The 23384-nt window shown below is 49.4% G+C and overlaps 1 protein-coding gene across 1 annotated transcript in view; it reads right to left on the bottom strand.

Annotated features, from left to right (window-relative positions):
- Window positions 1-21882, bottom strand: part of RAB5C (RAB5C, member RAS oncogene family) — a 29811-nt gene extending 7929 nt beyond the window's left edge. The window contains exon 1 of the mRNA XM_003279453.4: window positions 21731-21882. The gene's annotated coding sequence lies outside the window, so the exon portion shown is untranslated. The remainder of the gene's footprint in view (window positions 1-21730) is intronic.
- Window positions 21883-23384: the final 1502 nt, after the last annotated feature.

Here is a 23384-nt window from a genome sequence, read left to right as displayed (position 1 = left end):
AATCTTGCAGTTTCTGAGTGCCCTCAACAGTTGGAGGAGCCGCCCAGAGTCAGGCAGGGTGACAGCAACAGAGGGAAAACCACGGTGGAATTACAAGTTGGTTATTACCATGAATCCACGTGACACAGAGTCTTGGCTGAGCAACAGTCTGTGGCTGGGGCACTGGAGGAGGAGGTATGAATGGACTGGGAGATGGTAATAGAAAACCAAGTCTCTGATTCCAAAAAAACCAAAGCAGCTGGTGCTTAGGGTACTGGGCTGGGGAGTAACCAGCACCTACAGGTCGAGAGAAATACAGGTAACAGATCTAAGTCTTGTCACTACCAAACCACAGGGTTAGAGGGACAGAATGTGATCTTTAAAAACAAGCCAGAGGGGAGACAAATAACTCTCCTGCAGTGGTTCTCAACAGTGTCTGTACATTGAAGTCATCTGTGCAGCCAGCCCCTTGAGATTCCCATGAAGGTTTGGTGCAGAGCCCAGCATCTGCAGGTGCCACTGAAGCACAGCCAGGGCTAGAGCATCTGGCAGAAGAGTGAGCACAGGCACTGGCTTTCGGCACCACAGATATGACTGTCTCCTGCCACTTCTGAATCACTTTGTAGAAGCCACCTGAGCTGAGCCTCAGTGTTCTCATCACTAATATGGGGCACACCAGGGTTAATGGCAGTGTTTGCCAGCTGTCTCACACACATCATGTTGAGTAAACAGTAGCTAAGAGTACTGACACGGTTATTTGTAACACTTTCTCCAAGACTATTGGTGAACAGACTCTGGCCATCCCAATGAACTAAGACAGGCTCTCCCTGGCATAAACTAGCTGGTGACATGTTCTGCCTGGTCACTGATCCTGCCTTCCAGAGATACCTGAGCAGGCACACCCAGCACTTTTTATGGTCTGTTGCCTCGTGGTTTTCCTGGCCCTGCTTGGTGATCAAATGAGCAGTGGTGTCTAACCTTTGCAGTCAATAAAGCCCAAGGAAGCCAATTTTGCTAGGAAGGGCGCACGGAGGTATGAGGGTGTCTAAGCCAGGGGAAGGCCAGACCGAGAGCCCCAGGAAACATTATACCCTCTCCTCCCAAGCCTGGGAAACTGAAGACATGGTAGGTAGTAAAGGTGAATGCATTCACTGAGCTGTCCTGCTTCCCAGGAATGGGTGTCTTACTGGCAATCTTTCCTTTTGAACCCCTGGCAAAAATTATCCACTTGTGCAGTCCAGGTGATGGAATTATAACCAAAACTGACATGGTTTTCAAAGTCGTCTTGGAGACAAAAATCAAATTCTCTGTAAGAGCTAAAGTTACAGTCAAAGTTGATTTTTTTTAATTAGCCAACATGGTAGTACACACCTGTAATCCCAGCTACTTGGGAGGCTGAGGCACAAGAATTGCCTGAACCCAGGAAGCAGAGATTGCAGTGAGCTGAGATCGCGCCATTGCACTCCAGCTTGGGGCAAAAGAGTGAGACTCTGTCTCAAAAAAGAAAAAAAAAAGTTGGCTTTTTTTCACGAGTACAATGGCAGTGCTGGAGCTTCAGATCTAGGGAGAAAGATTCTCCTTGCCATGGACCCACCATCCAAATCAGAACCCTGGCTTGTTCAGAGGCCACTAAGAACAAGCACCAGTCCCAACCTCATGTCTTCCACAGGAAAGGGGAGAGAATGTATAAGGACTTGGAGTCACACTATTTTCCTATTAATACAATGCACATGAAAGGGCAGAAGGGATCTAAGCTCCTCAACACCCCGGCCCTGTGCACAGGCACTTCTGGGCCAAGGATGGGAGAGACAGAGAAAGAAAAATGGGACACTGTTCTTTCCTGCTCCGGGGTTCCCTGTGCTCTGGACACTACTGGTCAGTGGGTCTCGAATTCTTTTTTTTTTTTTTTTTTTTGAGACAGAATCTCGCTCTGTCACCCAGGCTGGAGTGCAGTGGCATGATCTCTGCTCACTGCAACCTCTGCCACCCAGGCTCAAGCGATTCTAATGCCTCAGCTTCTAGGAGTAGCTGGAACTATAGGTATACGTCATTATACCTGGCTAAATTTTTGTGTATTTTTTGTAGCGACAGGGTTTCACCACGTTGGCCAGGCTGGTATCAAACTCCTGGCCTCAAGTGATCCATCTGCCTCAACCTCCAAAAGTGCTGGGATTACAGATGTGAGCCACCTGTAATTTTTTTTTTTTTTTTTTTTTTTAAGATAGAGTCTCACTGTTGCCCAGGCTAAAGCAGTGGTGCAATCATGGTTCACTGCAGCCTTGACCTCCCAGGCTCAAGCGATCCTTCTATTTCAGCCTCCAGTCAAACTCTTTTTCACCAGAATCACCCAGGGCCTTTAGAAAATACCCTGACCAACTGAATTAGAATCTCTAGAGGTAGAGTCCAGAAATCAGTATTTTAAAAATAAGTTCCCAGTGATTTTAAGCAGTTGATCGAAGCACAAGAGCTATGGTTGATATAGGAAGGAGGGAGAAATCTAAGAGACAGAAAGGCACCCCCGATCAGTGCTGCGCACAACTCATAAGTGTGGACGTGTAAGTCCATGAATGTGGGAGGGGTCTTCAGCTTCACTCAGCAACTGGAGCCTTCTCCAAGACACTACATGCTGCTGCAATTCCTCCCCCTAACCTCCCTTCGAAAGTTTCACCTTTCTCTCCTCTAAACCACGAAGTCACCCACTTCATATGTTTTGTCCTTCCTAGTAAAAGGATGAGCAATTCCAGCTGATGAGTGTCTCTTGTGCTTCCTGTTTGCTTTAGAGACTTCCTAGCTGAGAGTCCTGGCACAGCCTGGAGAGCAAGCTGATTAGGGAAACCAATCAGACTGTTGACCAGGGGGGGCGGGGTGTAGAGACTAGCTCACTCAAGGTTAGCCGGGTGGCCTGAGAACCAAGTGACCCCGCCCAGGGTCCCCTGGAGGTGCTTCTGACCAGTGACTCTTCAGCTACATTTTACCCCGGAAAAAGGCATTCCTGAATATTTAAACAAGAGTCCAACAAAACAAAACAAAACAAAACCAAAAAAACAACAGCAGAAAGGAGTTGTTAAAGAAAAGGGAGCAAGGGACACAGGAGGAGGTAACTCGGTTCAAAGGCTAAAGTGGAAGACATTTGATTTAAAAGCCAACTGGAGCCAGGGCTTTGCAAATGCTTCCGAGGCTCCGATTAGTTGGGGAGATGATTTACCCATAGGCTCAAGAACACAGCTCTTCCTCAAAAGGGAAAACCACTGCCAGCACACAGAAACAGAGGACAGACTCACAGCAGGACTATCCAGGCTTCTAGCTGGTTGCAGACCCAGAGGAAAGAAGAATCTGAAGCAACGCCAGCCACGATCCACATGAGGTACCCACACACCTTCCCCAGCGTAGCTAGCAGGTTAGGACTTGGGAGGCTGAGCCGGGTTTGGTTCAAGCTCCACTCCACCGTTTATTAGCCGTGTGACCTTGGCCAAGTCACACAAAGTGATCATTATCAGCTTCAGTTCCTTATCTAAAAATGGGCATTCTTTAATAATTGCATGGGGTAGTTCAGATCAAGTGAAACAATTCACCACAGTATCAGGTTGAAGGTGAGCTTTCAACAAGTGGCAGGTTTATTACTCTAGAGGCTAGAATTGGCAGTCAGAGCCCAAAAGGGCCTTAAAGACCCCATCCTACTGTTGACAATTAAAGAAAAAAAAATGAAGGTGAGGGGAAGTGACCTGCCTAGGGTCACACAGCCAGCTGGTGGCAGAGCCCAAGCCTGCCCAAGACTCATAACTCAAGCAAGGCTCTCCTATTAGAGATAGAAAGAAAAACCCCAGAATATTAACAATCTCATTACCATAACCCCTGTTACTAAAAATAACAGGGACTGCGACCTTCTATGCATGTTTTTAAAAAATGTAGCTTTTAGCTAGGGAAAAATGAGTTTCTATCAAACTGAAAAAAGCACATTGCTGCCAGGCGAGGTGGCTCATGCCTGTAATCCCAGCACTTTGGGAGGCCGAGGTGGGTGGATCACCAGAGGTCAGGAGTTGGAGACCAGCCTGTCCAACCTGGTGAAACCCCGACTCTACTAAAAATACAAAAATTAGCTGGGCGTGGTGGCTGGCACCTGTAATCCCAGCTACTTGGGAGGCTGACGCAGGAGAATCACTTGAATCCAGGAGGCAGAGGTTGTGGTGAGCCAAGATCGCACCATTGCACTCCAGCCTGGACAACAGAGCGAGACACCGTCTCAAAAAAAAAAAAAAAAAAAAAAAAAAGCACACTGCTGGATGGAAGAGTTTTATATCTTGATTTGAGAGGTAAATACATGAGTGTATAATCATATAAAAACCCATCGAGCTGTATTTACAATTTGTAAACTATTAAAGTCACATGTCAATAAAAAGGTAAAAAAATGCTGCTGGTATAGAATTTTGCATATAATCATGAAAAATTAAAGCTTGAAAACGATATGAATGCAATCTAGCTCCTCTGTATATAAAATATTTTCTGCCTCTTTAGTATGAAGAAAATAATATTACAGACAATCAAGGGCTGGGCATGGTGGCTCACGCCTATAATCCCAGCGCTTTGGGAGGCTGAGGTGGGTGGATCATGAGGTCAAGAGATCAAGACCATCCCGGCCAACATGGTGAAACCCCGTCTCTACTAAAAATACAAAAATTAGCTGGGCGTGGTGGCGCCTACCTGTAGTCCCAGCTATTCGGGAGGCTGAGGCAGGAGAATCGCCTGAACCCGGGAGGCGGAGGTTGCAGTGAGTCGAGATCGTGCCACTGCACTCCAGCCTGGTGACTGAGCAAGACTCTGTCTCAAAAAAAAGGACAATAAAAAACATGATACCTGAATTGGAAAAGACCAAAGGAGAACAAAGATACCCAAATGTTAAACACAAATAAGGTGCAAGACAATGGGATTCCTCATAAAAAATAAGATTCCTGCATATATATTAAGGATGTATTTAGTGTTTGGGCTTAACTGTGGGCTAAAGGATTTTCAAGTGGTTTAAAGCTTCACAATAATAAAGAGAAACTGATATTTATGTCTTTTCGATGGGGAGAAAGAGGTTATAACAGTATGATATTCTGCACTCCCCAGCTAGTCCGGAGTATATCTGCAGAAGAAAGGGGGGTTTAGGGGTTGGGGGACGGAATCAAAGAGAAGGGTGTCCTCTGTGTGACCAGGACTATGGAACTGCTTCACACAGGGCCCGTGTCTTACCTAAGAGTCTAACAGGGGAAGCTTGGCCCTGGCCCTGGAAGCCAGAAGCTTAAGAGCCCAGGGTGAGATCTAGCCGAATCCCAATGGGGGTTGTTGGAACAGGGTGGGCTCCACCTCCCACCTTCAGGAGGTCCAGCTCTTAAACCTAGACTTGGGGGAGGCAGCAGTAGGGAGGAAGGTGCTGCCTTTCCACAGCCACAGGAAGATGACCCTTTTTCCAGGGGAAAGGGAAGTAAATCATCCCAGAGGGGCACTCAAGGTGAGCTGGGTCCCCTACCACGGGGAAAGCACCCCCACCTCCCTTAACTGGGATTGGTTTCATTTCATTCTTTTTTCAATAAGATTTCTGAGGCTTAGTGCCTAGACTTCCACACCACAATCAGGCCCTCATGGGATCCACCAGAGCCCCAAGTGCAGCCACCAGCTCCACCAATACCTGCAAAAGGGGCCAGCATGCAGAGGCGTCAAGAGGCTTAAAGCCTGGATACGCATTACCAAGTGATCTTTAATAAACACTGTGCAGACTGAGCCTGGGACTTTGCCGAAGTCAGCCAGGACAGAGCACAGCTGGCTCTTGCAGCCCTTTCCCTTGTGTGGGAAGTCTTGTATCACTCAGGACAGATGCCAAGCTCACTCAGGTGGAAGACACCCCTGAGGGACAGACCCTTAGCTTTCCAGGACTCTACCCCAGCAGAACACCATGAAATCCTTCCCTGATCCCTGAGCTGTCTTCCCAGCTGTCAATGACAGATGGGTTCTCTGGAGAGGCTCAGAGAGGAGCAGCCAGGGCTGGATGGAAACCTCCAGCATCCACTCCCTCTTTCTGCACCCACAGGGAGGAAGACTATTGGGGTGGGAGGACATCTCCATGGATCTGCTGGCACAGCTTGGCCAGTGTGGTCGGCCAGTGCTGTCCACAGAAGGGCCCCAGGCTTCATGGGCAGCTCAACAACTCTCAGTCATTGGCCCTACTGGCCAACAGAGGAGACAGGTAGCAAGGAAGGCCCACAGACAAGGCACTGCCTGCAGCTGCACCAGGCAAGGCTCTCGGCCAGCCTACCGATTCCAAAAGGCACCAGGGGGGCCAGGCCCTAACGCTGACATTCCTGAGAGACTGTTCTCCCTAAGAGGGCCCAGTGTCTAACAGCACACCTCAGTCAGCAAGGTTGTGGCAGAAAATAATAATAAAAAATTATTATTATTATTTTTTGAGACAGAGTCTCGCTCTGTTACCCAGGCTGGAGTGCAGTGGCGCGATCTCGGCTCACTGCAACCTCCAGCTCCCAGGTTCAAGCAATTCTGCCTCAGCCTCCCGAGTAGGTAGGACTACATACGCATGCCACCACATCTGGCTAATTTTTTGTATTTTTTAGTAGAGATGAGGTTTCACCACGTTAGCCAGGACGGTCTCGATTTCCTGACCTTGTGATCCAGGCTGTGCCAGATTCTCTACTCCTGTCTAGGGCTGCTCTCTCAAGCCTCAAGCAAAAGCTCAACTTGGAATCTTTCTGCAGCCCAGAACCACACACATGTCCCAGCCACAGGGCTTGGTAGGGATGATAACATGGCTGTATGGTGGCTCACACGCCATCAGTCAGTTCTTCACCTGCCAATGCCAGGCGGGATGCTAGGAAGAGTGCCATCCAAGGCAAAGGTTCTTCTGGCCCCAGCCTGCCCTGCCGCTGTCCTGGAATAGGGCATGAGTCAAATGGAAGCCAGTCAGGATAGACAGATGCAGGATTCCTGTTGATCCACAATCCTCACAACTATCCTGTATTTCATTTGCTCAGGCAGTTACTATTTAGCTAGGACATTTCTCACTGGAATCTCATCAATGCAGGGCCCGTCTTCCCCCCATATCAAAAGGGGCTCTGCAGGGGTCAGAAGCACCAGCCAGGACAGCTGCCACTTCTGCTGCTGCCCTAGGCCCAGAAAGACTCCAAAAACCTCTGTTGAAAGTCAAGATCAGAAGCAGCACCTGTTCATCCAGCCACTCACACCAGCGGACACCTCTCCAAAACCCTTCCCGCCCTTACAAATAACAGAAAACAAAAGAAAGCCAGTTTAAATTACTGCCCCCTTGTTTTGCCTTCAGCTCCTAAACACAGAGCAGAGGTCATGTTTGAGAGGAAAGTGGGGGAAAAGAGAACCAGCAAGCCAAATGCCTCCTGTTCAGACACCACACACACCGTGGTCACAGGCTGTGCAACCAACAAGAAAAAAGTCAAAGTTCTCGGTGGGAGACCTGAGGGATGATGGCTATTCTCAGAAGCCTGGGCACCAAAGAACAATATTTTAGAATATATATATATATATATATATATTTTTTTTTTTTTTTTTTTTTTTTTTTTTTTTTTTCTCTGAGATGGAGTCTTGCTCTGTCGCCCAGGCTGGAGTGCAGTGGCACAATCTGGGCTCACTACAACCTCTGCCTCCTGGGTTCAAGTGATTCTCGTGCTTCTGCCTCCTGAGTAGCTGGGATTCCAGGTGTGTACCACCATACCCAGCTTGTATTTTTGTATTTTTAGTAGAGATGAGGTTTCACCATGTTGGCCAGGCTGGTCTCGAACTCCTAACCTCAAGTGATCTGCCTGCTTCAGCCTCCCAAAGTGTTGGGATTACAGGCATGAGCCACTGCACCCAGCTCTTTTTCTATATACATTTTTGAGACAGGGTCTTGCTCTGCTGCCCAGGTTGGAGTGCAGTGACACAATCATAGCTTACTGCTACCTTGACTTCCTGGGCTCAAGCAATCCTCCTACCTCAGCCTCCCGAGTAGCTAAGACTACAGGCGCATGCCACCATGCCCAGCTAATTTTTCTATTTTTTGTAGAGATGGGGTTTCGCCATGTTGCCCAGGCTGGTCTCAGACTCCTGGGCTCAAGTGATCCACCTGCTTCAGCTTCCCAAAGTGCTGCGATTACAGGCATGAGCCACTGTGTCTGGCATCTTTCTTAATTTTTGCTGAACAAACTGTAGAGTGGTGCCCAGTGAAGAAATCAAGGAATGAATAGGTCTAAACAAGATTCAATGAGTGAATCACACTTCTGCTTCCATGGCCCCAAATGTTCGTAAGACTAGTGTAGGTGGCAAGGGGTTGGAGAACTTGGGGGACTGAGGGTTGTGAGTGAGAAAGCAAGAGAAATTAAAGGCACTGTTGCAGATGAAAACAACCACATTACAAAATTCTCAAAGGCTGGACAATGGGTTTCCTTTGTGTTAACAGCACATAACAGCAAGCCTGACCCATAGTAGGTGAGCACAGATACGGTGAACTGCACATAGGAGAGGTACTGCCTGCTTACACGTGGCAAGCGAACGGGGGAAGTTGAGGGCTTAAATCCGCATTCATCTGCCAGACGGCTCAGGTCCCCTAACAGAGCCACAGAGCAGCTGAGGAGCTGCCTCACTTCCCTAGGGAGGACTTCCTCCATCCCTACTGCACAGGGCTTAAGAGCACAAGTGCTGGAGTCAGACAACTTGAACTTCAGTTCAAGTTCTGGAGGCACCACTTACTAGGGTGGCCTGGTGTTGTCACTGAACCCATTTCCTCACATGTAAAATGGAGAGACCAGTACCACCTGTCTCCAGGACTGCCAGGAAGATGATGCATGTGAGACTCTCAGGAAAGGGCCTGGCATGGGGAAGCATTCCGTACATGTTCTGCAGCAGGGAAGCCCCTGCGCCTTCACTTCCCTGTGAAGGAGGCGGACTCCTCACTTCATCTTTCAGACAACATTCACACGTTCCTCTTACCTCCAGTTTCCCGGGACTCCATTCTTCAGCATCTCTCATTTGGAGAGAATGTTGAAGAGGACGTCTTTCCCCAGTTTCCTAGAAGATACTCAGTGTCCTGTCAACAACCCCAATCTTGTATCCTCTGGAGACTAGCTCCCAAAACCACAAAAATGGAGGGGAGAAACCATCACCATCCAATAAATCTGCATGGGGTGAAGGCCCCAACCATGCAAACCATAACCTCTTAAAAAAAAAAAAAAAGCCCCATTAACACAAAGCATCTTGGTTTTTTTTGGTAGAGATGGGGTTTCATCATGTTGCCCAGGCTGATCTCAAACTCCTGCGCTCAAGCAATGCCCCCGCCTTGGCCTCCCAAAGTACTGAGATTACAGGCATGAGCCACCGCGCCCAGCTCACAAAGCATCTTCAAGCCCAAATGCTCTTCCTTCCATCTCAAAGCCTCTTTCAGGAAAGGGAAGAAGCAGTTCAGTTGTGGAGAGGGGGAGGGGACAGGAATAGAGCAGCTGACAAAGAAAGCAGAGTTCCTTTTAAAAACCAGGCTGCAAATGCTAGAGGTTTGGAAACTGGCGTCATTAATCACCATGCTGTCGAGCAGCTCAGAGAGCAATCTGATGTCTAGGAGAGCAGCCAGGGTTAGGGAGGCCACCCACACCCTCCTCCACGCCTGGGATGCCTCTGACAGCCACCTGAAGGGGACATACATGGAGCTATGAATAGAAGGCAAGAGGCTTGTAAACCAACTCCTGTTAAGATCCCAAGTTAGTGTTTCCAGCAGGGCTCAAGTTACACATTTTCAGAGAGATGACAGTACAACGGAAGGATTTCAGCTGTTCAATGATTCAGGATCATTGCACAAAGTGACAGCCTACCCTGAGCCCGCCAACAGCCACAAACCGTCCCATGGGGGCAGTCCATTTTGGAAGGGCAGCAAAAGACACTGACTGGCCCGGACCACGTGGAATCTCTTACAAGATCCAGAGCCCAGGAAGGTTTAGCTGGAGAACTTAGCACCTGAAATAAAGAACGATTATATACACATACCTCATCTTCCCAACTCCATAGGTAAATTCCAAAGGAAAGACCAAAGCAGACCATTTTTTGGATCAGTCATAGCAACAGGCAGGGGTAAGAGCAGTATGAATGCGTGAGTAGAAGAACAACAGCCAGCTACTGGGATTAACTCCCAGGACTGCAGTTGATTCTCGCGGGGTAGATTTCCCAGGTCCACCTCTACCTTTCCCAACTCCAGAGTCTTCAGTAACTATGACTAAACATCAAGAGAAGAAATAACTCAAGGCATCCACATCACTCTATGTCAACATAGCTGAGAGAAAACATTTGCTAAAAAGGCAGTGGCCTCGGAGAGCCAGCTGAATCTACGACTCTGGCACGAAATACACAAAGTAAGCCTGGGGCCGGGTGCGGTGGCTCATGCCTGTAACCCTAGCACTTTGGAAGGCCGAGGCAAGTGGATCACTTGAGGTCAGGAGTTCAAAACCAGCCTGGCCAACATGGGGAAACCTCGTCTCTACTAAAAATACAAAAATTAGCCAGAAATGGTAGCGTGCACCTGTGATCCCAGCTACTCAGGAGGTTGAGGCACAAGAATTGCATGAATCTGGGAGGCAGAGGCTGCAGTGAGCCGAGATCGTGCGGCTGCACTCCAGCCTGGGGGACAGAGTCTGTCTCCAAAAATCTGGCAGTGCCAAAAAGTAAAGAAGTAACCACAAAACAAAAACAAAAATCCTCACAATGACTGAGCAGGTCAAAGGAGGCTAAAAGAGCAACCAATGGGCAAAGCTGAAACATTCTGGGCAATAAAACAAAGTAACATTGGATTATTTATGTATTTATTTTTGAGACAAAGTCTCACTCTGTTGCCTAGGCTGGGGTGCAGTGGCAGGATCTCCGCTCACTGCAACCTCCACCTCCCTGCTTCAAACCATTCTCCTGCCTCAGGTACCAGAGTAGCTAGGATTATAAGCATGCACTATGATACCCAGCTAATTTTTGTATTTTTAGTAGAGATAGGGTTTCACCATGTTGGCTAGGCTGGTCTCAAACTCTTGGCCTCAGGTGATCCGCCCATCTTGGCTTCCCCAAGTGCTGGGAATACAAACGTGAGCCACTGTGCCCGGCCTTATCGCTGGATTATAAACCAAAGTGTAAAAAATATCCTGGAGTCCATACTGATATAAATAATTGAACAAATAAATGGGGGAGAATAGGCCAGGCGCAGTGGCTCACGCCTGTAATCCCAGCACTTTGGGAGGCTGAGGCAGGTGGATCACCTGAGGCCTGGAGCTCAAGACCAACCTGGCCAACATGGTGAAACCCCGTCTCTACTAATAATACAAAAATTAGCCAGACATGGTGGCATGTGCCTGTAATCCCAGCTACTCGGGAGGCTGAGGCAGGAGAATCACTTGAACCCAGGAGCTGGAGGTTGCAGTGAGCCAAGATCGCGCCATTGCGCTCCAGCCTGGGCGACAAGAGCAAAAGTCATCTCCAATAAATAAATAAATAAATAAAAATAAATGGGGGGAAAATAGACAAGTCTCTTGTATTGAAGAATTTAATAATTCAGCAGGGCGCGGTAGCTCATGCCTGTAACCCCAGCACTTTGGGAGGCCGAGATGGGTGGATCACGAGGTCAGGAACTTGAGACCATCCTGGCTAACGTGGTGAAACCCCATCTCAGGGCAGGCATGGTGGCTCACGCCTGTAATCCCAGCACTTTGGGAGGCCGAGGTGGGCGGATCACGAGGTCAGGAGATCGAGACCATCCTGCCTAACAAGGTGAAACCCCGTCTCTACTAAAAATACAAAAATTAGCTGGGCGTGGTGGCGGGCGCCTGTAGTCCCAGCTGTGCAGGAGGCTGAGGCAGGAGAATGGCGTGAACCCAGGAGGCAGAGCTTGCAGTGAGCCGAGATTGCACCACTGCACTCCAGCCTGGGCGACAGCAGCAGACTCCGTCTCAAAAAAAATAAATAAGAAACCCCATCTCTACTAAAAAAAAATACAAAAAAATTAGCCAGGTGTGGTGGCGGGCGCCTATAGTCCCAGCTACTCGGGAGGCTGAGGCAGGAGCATGGCGTGAACCTGGGAGGTGGAGCTTGCAGTGAGCTGAGATTGCGCCACTGCACTCCAGCCTGGGCGACAGAGTGAGACTCTGTCTCAAAAAAAAAACAACAACAACAACAACAACAACAACAAAAAAAGAAAAAATAATTTAGTAACTCATGTAGCTACTCCGCCCTCAACAAGGGGAACATGAACATAAGTCCCTGTTCCTTAGGTGTAGGCTACACATAGTGACTTTCTTCCAAAGGGTGCATGCAGCATGGAAAGGGGAAGGGGAGAACAACTTTACAGAGAAGCCTCACACACATCACCTCAGCCAAGTGATCATGGTTGACATCAGTCATGGAAAGGCTTGTGGATTGTATGTACCCTTGACATGATGTGATGAAATAGCACTTTACCTCTCTGGTCCTCCTTCCCAAAATTCGGCACAGTCTAATTATGAAAAAAGAAAACACTGGACATAGCCAGGCGTGGTAGCTCACGCACATAATCCCACCACTTTGGGAAGCCGAGGTGAGCAGATCGCTTGAGCTCAGGAGTTTGAGACCAGCCTGGACATCACAGTGAAACCTTGTCTCTACAAAAATTAGCCAGGAGTGGTGGTGCATTTCTGTAGTCCCAGCTACTTGGGAGGCTGAGGAGAATGGCTTGAGCCGAAATTGCACCACTGCACTCCAGCCTGGGTGACAGAGCAAGATTGTCAAAAAGAGAAAAATACTGCACAAATCCCAGTTGAGAAGAGATTCTTTTTATTTTTTATTATTTCTTTTGAGACGGAGTCTCATTCTGTCCCCAGCCCAGGCTGGAGCACAGTGACACGATGTTGGCTCACTGCAACCTCCGCCTCCTGGTTCAAGCGATTCTTGTGCCTCAGCCTCCTGAGTAGCTGAGATTACAGGTGCGTACCACCATGCCTGGCTAATTTTTGTATTTTTAATAGAGATGAGGCTTCACCATGTTGGCCAGGCTGGTCTCGAACTCCAGACTTCAAGTGATCCACCCACCTCGGCCTTCCAAAGTGCTGGGATTACAGGCGTGAGTCACTGCGCCTGGCCGAGATCCTCTTTAGATGCTTGCCCAGCACTCCTCAAAACTGTCAAGGTCATCAAAAACAAGAAAAGTCTGAGAAACTGGCACAGCCAAGAGGAGCCTAAGGAGACAATGAATATAGGTAACATGGGATCCTGGAACAGCAAAAGGACATCAGGTAAAAATCTAAGGAAATCTGAATAAAGGATGGACTTTAATGTAAAATACACACTAACATAAGATGTTAATAACAGGGAAAACTATGTGTGGGGGATTGTGAGAAAACTCTGCACTATCTTCATAACTTTTCTAAAAGTATTCTGAAAGAATAAGTTTATTAAGCCTCAGCAACATAGGGAGACCCCATCTCTACAAAAAAATAAAAAATTGGCCAGGCACAGTAGCTCACGCCTGTAATCCCAGCACTTTGAGAGGCCAAGGCAGGCAGACCACAAGGTCAAGAGATCAAGACCATCCTGGCCAACATGGTGAAACCCCATCTCTACTAAAAATATAAAAATTAGCTGGGCATGGTGGCGTGCGCCTGTAGTCCCAGCTACTCGGGAGGCTGAGGCAGGAGAATCACTTGAATCCAGGAGACGGAGGTTGCAGTGAGCCAAGATGGCATCACTGCACTCCAGCCTGGGCAAGAGGGCAAGACTCTGTCTCAAAAGAAAAAAAAAAAGGGAGGCCGAGGCGGGCGGATCACGAGGTCAGGAGATCGAGACCATCCTGGCTAACATGGTGAAACTCTGCCTCTACTAAAAGTACAAAAAATTAGCTGGGCATGGTGGCGGGAGCCTGTAGTCCCAGCTACTCGAGAAGCTGAGGCAGGAGAATAGCGTGAACCCAGGAGCTTGCAGTGAGCCGAGACTGCGCCACTGCACTCCAGCCTGGGCGACAAGGCAAGACTCCGTCTCAAAAAAAATTAAAAAAGAAAGAAAGAAAAAAAGATCAGCTTCAAGGTGAGTAGAGGATATCCAAGTACTGCAGGCACAGGACCAGGCAATGTTAAAGACCCCATCTGTGGAATACACATGTGAGGGCTGCTCATACCACTGGTCTGAACAGCTGCTGCCACCACTTTCTTAAGCCACCTTCACTCAGGAACGAGCCTTGTGCAGACATGCAGAACAGCATCCACAGGCAGAGTGAAATTTGCTTCCACTGATCCTTGCTAAGTACTGGTCTGGGGTCGGTGCTGCCTCACCACACACAACTGCAGAAGCACGGTCGTTCTGTCCTGCCATCAGATACACACACGGCAGAAGCCAGCCAGCCGGACTGTGGCTAGTCAGGGCCACGCCCTCATTGTCCCATTAAACCCTTCACCAGAAATGGAGATTTGGAGAGTCTTAACTTCTGGCAACTGAGTTTGTGACCTGCTTCCCATCATCCGTACTGTAACATTTATTCTCTTGACCTGTTTGCTCTCCCATTTGTCTGTGAGCAACTTTCTAGGGGATGGGCCAAAGATATGGCTCAAGCTGTGGGATCAGATGGATTTAAGTTTGAATCATAGGTTCATGACATCCAAAGTGTGTGAAGAAAGGAAGTGTGTGTTAAAAGAAGTGGGCGAGGGCCAGGCATGGTGGCTCACCCTGTAATCCCAGCACTTTGGGAGGCCGAGGCGGGTGGATCACCTGAGTTCGGGAGTTCAAGACCAGCCTGACCAACATGGAGAAACCCCATCTCTACTAAAAATACAAAAAATTAGCCAGCCTTGGTGGCACATGCCTGTAATCACAGCTACTCCGGAGGCTGAGGCAGGACAATCTCTTTAACTTGGGAGGCGGAGGTTGTGGTGAGCTGAGATTGCGCCATTGCACTCTAGCCTGGGCAACAAGAGCAAAACTCTGTCTCAAAAAAAAAAAAAAAAAAAGAAGTGGGCGAGGCTGGGCACAGTGGCTCATGCCTGTAATCCCAGCACTGGGAGGCCGAGGCAGGCAGATCATGAGGTCAGGAGTTTGAGATCAGCCTGGCCAACATGGTGAAACCCGTCTCTACTAAAAATACAAAACTAGATGGGCGTGGTGGTGCACACCTGTAATCCCAGCTACTAGGGAGGCTGAAGCAGGAGAATCACTTGAACCCAGGAGGCAGAGGTTACAGTGAGCAAGATCGTACCATTGCACTCCAGCCTGGGTGAGAGGGCAAAACTCCATCTCAAAAAAAAAAAGAAGTGGGCAGGTGTTTGGTGTTTGCTTTAAGGGCAGGTTTGAATGTCTGCCCTCTCCTTTAACAACTTCAGTAGGGGGCCTACTATGCTGAGTACCATGCCAGGTCCTAAACACACAAAGATCAAACAGGACCCGATCTGTGCCCCTAAAGGGCTCACCCACCAGAGAATGAGGCAAATAAGGAACAATGAGATAGCAGTTGAGAAGACAACCCATGTAGGAGACAAGCCCTCCGCCCATTTGGGGCAAGGGAAGGCTTCACAGAGGAAGTGGCATTCAAACTGAGCTTTGAGAGAAAAGTAGGGAGATGCAGTTTCCAGGCATGTGAGGTGGAGAAGAGCCTTCTAGGCAAAGTGAACAGTAGGCATTCAGCCCAGAGATGGGTCAAGGAGAGGCTGTATTGAATAGCGATAAGAGCACACCCCTTCTCTGCCATTACTACCTAGCCCCCCACTCTAACATGGGGATTAAACACAGAACCTACCTCCTAGGGTTGTCGGAGGATTAAAGGAGTCAACACATAGGGCTCACAAGAGTGCCTGGCACATGGCAAAAATAAAAGTTTAGCTTTTATTTGTATTACTGTTCTTATACATAGAGGATGGGGCTATTTAATTGGAAAAGTAATCTCTTACAATACCAAGCTATTAATGCAGAGGACACCAAAAATATTCCAATTCTCCTCTGCCAAGGTTGTTGAAAGCATGATTACCTGGATTTTGGCACGTCCTAGTTTATAAATTCTACCTAAAAAAGTGCTTCTCAAACAGCCCCAACATATGTACCCTTCACTCAAGTCAGGGGAGAGGAAACTCCCAGAAATCTGGGAGTTGAACCCAAGGCAGCTGGCTACAACCAAAATACTGTCTTTGGCCAGGTGCAGTGGCTCACGCCTATAATCCCAGCACTTTGGGAGGCCGAAGTAGGAGGATCACTTGAGCCCAGGAGTTCTGAGACCAGCCTGGGCAACATGGCAAAACCCTGTCTCTCCTAAAAATACAAAAACTAGCCGGGCATGGTGGTACATGCCTATAGTCCCAGCTACTCAGGAGGCTGAGGTGGGAGGATCACCTGGGTCCAGGAGGTCAAGGCCGAAGTAAGCCGTGATCGTACCACCACACTCCAGCCCGGGTGAGAGAGGCCCTGTCTCAAAAATAAATAAATAAATAAATTAATTAATTAAAGTTTCCTGTGTTAGCTTCAATTCATGCAAACTTTGCATTCTAATCTATAATAGTTACAGGACTGTTTTAATATTAAAACGCTTACAACTGAGTAAAACTGAAGTGGCACAGCATTCTCTTCTGTAAAATGGGAATACAACCCACATCAATTCCGTTCAATGTCTACGAAATGAGACAATTTGTGAAACCATCAAGCAATGTACATCCCAGCAGACATTTTGTTTTTGTTTTAGACATGGGGTCTCATTATGTTGCCCAGGCTGGTTTTTTGGTTTTTTTTTTTTTGAGATAGTCTTGGTCTGTTGCCCAGGCTGGAGAGCAGTGGTGCAATCTCGGCTCACTGCAACGTTCACCTCCCAGGTTGAAGTGCCTCCCAGGTTCCTGCCTCAGCCTCCCAAGTAGCTGGGATTACAGGCATGTGCCACCACGCCTGACTAATTTTGGTATTTTTAGTAGAGATGGGGTTTCACCATGTTGGCCAGGCTGATCTCCAACTCCTGACTTCAGGTGATCTGCCAGCCTCAGCCTTCCAAAGTGCTAGGATTACAGGCGTGATCCACCACACCTGGCCCCCAAGCTGGTCTTGAACTCCTGGGATCAAGCGATCCTCCCGAAGTGCTGGGATTATAGGCATGAGCCACTGTGCCCAGCCCCAGCATATGTTTGGTACACGTGTTGAATCAGAATCAGTGTTGAGGCCGGGCATAATTACCTGAGGTCAGGAGATCAAGACCAGCCTGGCCAACATGGAGAAACCCTATCTCTACTAAAAATACAAAAATTAGCTGGGCATGGTGGCACACACCTGTAATCCCAGCTACTCAGGAGGCTGAGGCAGGAGAATCGTTTGAGCCCGGGAGACAGAGGTTGCAGTGAGCCAAGATCACACCATTGCACTCCAGCCTAGGAGACAAGACTGAAACTCCATCTCAAAAAAGAAAAAAAATCAGCTGGACATGGTGGCTCATGCTTGTAATCCCAGCACTTTGGGAGGCCGATGAGGTGGGCAGATCACCTCACCTGAGGTCAGGAGTTTGAGACCAGCCTGGCCAACATGGTCAACCCCCGTCTCTACAAAAATACAAAAAAAAAAAATTAGCCGGGCATGATGGCGGGTGCCTGTAATCCCAGCTACTCAGGAGGCTGAGGCAGGAGAATCACTTGAACCCGGGAGGCGGAGGTTGCAGTGAGCCTGGGCAACAGAATGAGAATGAGACTGTCTCAAAAAAAAAAAAAAAAAAAAAAAAAAAGAACCTTCAAACCCCTACCTACCCATCAGAGGCAACTGCTATTTTGTGGGCATCCAGTCTGCCTGCACTGGACTAGCTCCTTTCTTTGTTTCTAATTCTGCAAGGTATTTCGCATCCCCATTTTACCAGAAGAAACACAGGCTCAGCGAGGTCAAGTAATAAGCCCAGGGTCACACGACTGGTAAGTGGGGGAATCAGGATGAGAACTCAGGTCCAACTGCCTTGGAAGTTCTAGTGCCTTCCACCCGACCACGCTGCCTGTTTACTGGGCAAGGGTTAGAAGTAGAAGGTCTGGCCAGGTGCAGTGGCTCACGCCTGTAATCCCAGCACTTTGGGAGGCCAAGGCGGGCGGATCACGAGGTCAGGAGATTGAGACCATCCTGGCTAACATGGTAGAACCCCGTCTCTACTAAAAACACAAAAAAATTAGCCGGACGTGGTGGCGGGCACCTGTAGTCCCAACTACTCTGGAGGCTGAAGTAGGAGAATGGCATGAACCCGGGAGGTGGAGCTTGCAGTGAGCCGAGATCACACCACTGCACTCCAGCCCGGGCGACAGAACGAGACTCCGACTCAAAAAAAAAAAAAAAAAAAAGAACTAAGAAGTACTTGCTTGGTGGGGCTGAATTTAAATATATGATCTTGCTCTGTTTCCATGTAAATTCTAGTGACAGGAGCTCCTAGTGGCAAGCCACATTCTTCCCACTTGCAAGCAGCAGGCAGCACCACAGGGGAAACAGAGGACTAACCAGAGGCCTGCTCTGCTGCTTCCCCCTTTACCCTGCCCAGTGGGACCCCTGAGTTCACTCACTTTAACTTTCATTTTCTAGCCATTAGGACTTTCAGGTTCCCAAAAAAATTAATGACATGTATATGTCAGCAAACACTCAGGCCCTGAAGAGTACTGACTTGGGCTCCTAACTGTTTTGGTCCTCAGAGGCAGAGGTGAAAGGGGTCAAGAGAGAAGACAGGAGGTAGGGTAGACGCAGGGGAAGAAAACAAAAACAGAGGAGCACCAGTGATGAGGAGGGCTAAAGAGTTAAGAGTCTGCCCTTGTGCCGAGGCGCGCTCACCCTGCATGTTCATTCATTTAACAAACAAACCAGGCCGAAGGAGGGCCCACTGTTAGAAGATCAGGTCACTTCTGACCCCAAATCCAAGCCCCAGCTCTACCACTTTCTAAATGTATGACCTTGGGCAAACTACTTAAGTTCCTTCTGCATCCCTTCTAAAGGAGGGACACATACTTGCCTTATCTTACTCAAAAAAAAAAAAAAAAAGGAATAATAAAAATTAAAAACAAAGTGGGGAAACAAGCCCCACTATTTCCCAGGGCACCTATGAGGAATAGAAAATAATTTTGCAACCTTAAAATTTTTAAAAATTAGTGTTACTGCCCCTCTACAGTTTAACAGCTAATTGTGAGAGGCAAGAGGGCAGGAGAGGAACAGCATCAGAAAGGAGGGGTTCTGTCGCACACGGAGCCATCGCTCTTTCTGCCAGGCAGAGTCAGACCTCTGCTTGGACTCTATAATTTCTGGGTGCCAGAAGTGGCTGCATAACGACCCAAGGCACTGGGGCCTTCCTCGTCTCTCTAAATGGCAGAGCTTCCCCTTCAAAGTCGTTTCAGGTTGGGTGCAGTGGCTCATGCCTGTAATCCTAGCACTTTGGGAGGCTGAGGTGGGTGGATCACCTGAGGTCAGGAGTTCGAGACCAGCCTGGCCAACATGGTGAAACCCCATCTCTACTAAAAATACAAAAATTAGCTGGGCATGGTGGCGCTTGCCTGTAATCTCAGCTACTCAGGAGGCTGAGGCAGGAGAATCCCTTGATCTCAGGAGGCGGAGGCTGCAGTGAGCCAAGATTGCACCACTGCACTCCAGCCTGGGTGACAAAACAAGGCTCCGTCTCAAAAAAAAAAAAAAAAAAGTCGTTTCAGAGTCAGAGCTGGGAGAGCATGTCCAGACAAAGAAATGAAGGTCTCCTCAGAAGGCTGGTTGGCCTCATCCCAGCACTCCTGAAGAGTGACAAACTGCGGTCTACTCCTGAAGACGTTAAGTCTGGTCAGAGACCAATGGCCAGTGAGCAGTCAGGCCTCTCTGGCCCTGCCCCTCAGACGCCCAGGCTGACCAGATCAGAGAAACTAGGTTGGCTGAAGAAGTCTCCAATGAGCCCCAAAGGAACCCACACAGATACAGAGCCTGTGATCCAGCTGTTGACCCTAATAAGGAAGGCTTCTTCTGTTGTCTGATAAAAAGTGAAATAAGTAGGCCGGGCACGGTGGCACACGCCTGTAATCCCAGCACTTTGGGAGGCGGAGGCGGGTGGATCACCTGAAGTCAGGAGTTCAAGACCAGCCTGGCCAACATGGTGAAACCCTGTCTCTACTAAAAATACAAAAATTAGCCGGGTGTGGTGGCAGGCGCCTGTTAATCCCAGCTACTCGGGAGGCTGAGGCAGGAGAACTGCTTGAACCCAGGAGGCAGAGGTTGCAGTGAGCCGAGATCACACCACTGCACTCCAGCCTGGGTGACAGAGCAAGACTCCATCTCAAAAACAAACAAAAAAGTGAAGTAAGTACATCCTAGGTCTACCCAAAAGACTGTAGGAATCAGATACTAGCCACTGCCCAGAAGCACTCAAACACACCTCAAGGCCACAAAAAACAGCACTTTTAAGTGGCACGCGAGGGTGGTACAGGTAGCCCAGAACACTGAAGAGCTACAGAAGTTCCCACAAACTGCACAGCTTTCCGTCCCTTCCTCCACTGTAGATAGCAAGGGTCAGTCATGGCCGCAGAGCCAGGCTACTCCTCGTTAAGGTACAGTCTCCGGCCTGTACTTTGGCCACATAACAAAGCTTGGTGTGAGACAGCAGCTATTTCACACACCTAAGCCCCAAGCAACAGACAAGGATCATAGTCAATATGGTTGAGGGAACCTGCACTTTCTGGCATGTATGGGAATTCCTTGGGCTACAATTAAAAATCCAGAACTGCCATTGTGATCTTGACTTAGTCCTCAGTAATAAGTCCAAGCCCAGAAGGGATTGTAGACAGACCCTGGCATGGTGTGGACCTGTTGCTCAGGGAGGTGTATGTGTGTGTGTTTGGGAGTGGGAAAGAGATGGCCCTTCAATTCCAGACTCCTCATTTTGGGTGTTATTCTCCTCCCTATAGACACACGGACAGAAGTCCCAAGAAAAGCAGTCCCTTTGAGGCGGCTCGGAAACCACTCACGTGCTCTGGGAGGACAGAGCTGAGCCTGGAGCAAGGGGGGAGGGGAAAGAAGATAATGAATGGGCACATCCATCCAGATCTGTGATCTGTAAAGAGGATTGAGCAAACCTCAGCTAAATTCTTCAGAGGCAGGAAGAGAAAGACACTCAGAGAACAACATAACTAGAGGACAGGGCTGGGAGACAGAAGGGGCAAAGCAAGAAAACAGCTCATTGCTAGTAAGTGACCCAGACTTTAAACTCTGCTGAGGTCCTGGTTGGTTCTCTGGCTTGAGGAAAGAGAGGAAGTAAGGAGTTGCGGGAGCGCAAACACACTTCTGTGCGTGTGGAACGGTCTCACCCAGACGACCCCCCTCCCCCAGAGGAAATCGAGATATCCCTCTAGGGCTAGAGGGGACAACTGGTTTTGTGGGACAGGAGGAAGGAAAACGGCGACAGACAGCACTCCCTGTCACTTCTAAAAGAGAAGAGAGACAGGTTCCTTCACACCTAGCAAAGATCCTCCGATTCTGGAAGCAGGGGGAGCGGAACTTAGGGTACCTCTCTCCCACAACTGGAATGGACAGGCCAGAGGACAGTCATAGCGGTTTCCTTAAGGCTCACGAAAGGCAGGTAAGCTAAAGAAAGAAGCTCCCCACCTCCTATGGCCCGACGCCTGGGGAACCCCTCAAGAGGGGGCTACGGGTCGGGGGAGGGGTCAGTATCCCCCTAAACTGGGGCTGGGCGGGAGGAAGGGCTACCCTGGAGATGCTTCAACGCAGGCGAGACACCAGGTCCTGCGACAAGCATACTCACGGCGGCTCCGGGACGGCGGCGTTACTTGGGGCCGGGGCTCGGACGGGATCCGCTTCTCTCCCCCCCGGCGGTGTCCCAGGCTCGGGCCTCCACTTCCGCCTTTCAGCCGCTCCGGATCCGGATCTCCACCTCCGCCCCGCCCCTCAATACTCCCAGGTGATTGACAGGGCAGACAGACCAATGGGAGGCACTCTTGGCCGACCTACCCAGCGGCGCCGGTAGGAACGCGGGAGTGGCGGTAGGGAGCGCTCGAGGGATGGCGGGACTTGTAGTTCGCAGAGCTGGGAGGAGTCAGTGGCTGCCTGGGACTTGGGCTTAGGGTGGAGCCGGCTGACTGCAAGGCGGAGCCCGGCCGGAATTTTTTTTTTTTTGAGACGGAGTCTCACTCTGTAGCCCAGGCTGGAGTGTAGTGGTGCGATCTCGGCTCGCTGCAACCTCCGCCTCCCGGGTTCAAGCGATTCTCCTGCCTCAGCCTCCCGAGGAGCTGGGATTATAGGCACACACCACCACGCCCGACTAATTTTTGTATTTTTTAGTAGAGACGAGGTTTCGCCATGTTGGCCAGGCTGGTCTCGAACTCCTGACCTCAGGTGATCCGCCATCTTCGGCCTCTCAAAGTGCTGAGATTACAGGCCTGAGCCACCGCGCCCAGCCTACGGCCGGGAACTTTTTAAGGCTAAGCCTGTCATCCGCGTCACCGCTGGTTCCGGACGCCCCGAGGGAAGGCGGGTGGTGGAGCGTTGGAAGAGGGCAGAGGATTGTGTGTGCAGAATTGGGAAAGAAAAAACGTGGTGCGAATGAATATGCACGCGAGGCCTCAGTCCTGTGAACTCGCTGATCTGGAGAAGCCCCTGTATGCACTTTCCGCCCGATTGCCAGGGGCGTCTGTGATGAGGAAGGTGAGGAAAGCGCTGCAGGAAGGGTTCTCTGCAGGCTGCTGGGTGAGATCAAAGGGAGAGCTTCTGCCACCACCTCCTACTTGGTGTGTGCGGGGGGGCCGGCACAAAGACCATGTCTGCCTCTGCCTTCCCCTGCTCCTAGCCAGGGTCAGCTCTTATCTCTGACGCGGAATACAGAGCTGGACAACCTCTGCCTCTGCCCTCTCCATCACTAAATAAAGACTAGAACCACCCCCACTCTGCACTCTCCCCACCTATGGATCAGGAATATTTGTTTCTTCTGCTCCTCTCAATATGGATTGGGTCCGCTCCTGATTCCTCCCACCCTTACCTCTCAACACAGACCAGTACCTCCTCTTTTTGCATCTCACCCTCCAGGGACACTACTGAAAACCTGTGTGGAATCAAAGCTCACCTGAGACAGCTGTGGCCATTGTGCCTATAACGCCAACACCAGGCATATCCTGGAGCCTCAGTTGGAGAATTTACCTGTCTTGGAAAACCTGTCACAAAACTGTGCCCACATCTAGTTCCATCTGGTCACCAGGGCGTCTCTCTTTCTTACATCCGTAACACACAATCCCCCCTTCCGCGCCAGTGATCAGGAGAAGTGAAAAGGAAGAGGGAAGAGAGGGCTTGTTGGGAGGACAGAGGGGATGGGGCAGAGTGGGATTCCTAGCAGGTTCTGGCTGGTGACAAGCTCTTCCCCCAGCCCCCTTGCCATACCCAGCTCTGGAACAGTTCCTTATACAAGA

The sequence above is a fragment of the Nomascus leucogenys genome, unplaced genomic scaffold, assembly GCF_006542625.1.
Source record: "Nomascus leucogenys isolate Asia unplaced genomic scaffold, Asia_NLE_v1 Super-Scaffold_285, whole genome shotgun sequence".
In the NCBI taxonomy this organism is placed as follows: domain Eukaryota; kingdom Metazoa; phylum Chordata; class Mammalia; order Primates; family Hylobatidae; genus Nomascus; species Nomascus leucogenys.
Note: the sequence above shows the minus strand (reverse complement) of the source record. Positions and strands in the feature narration are given on the sequence as shown.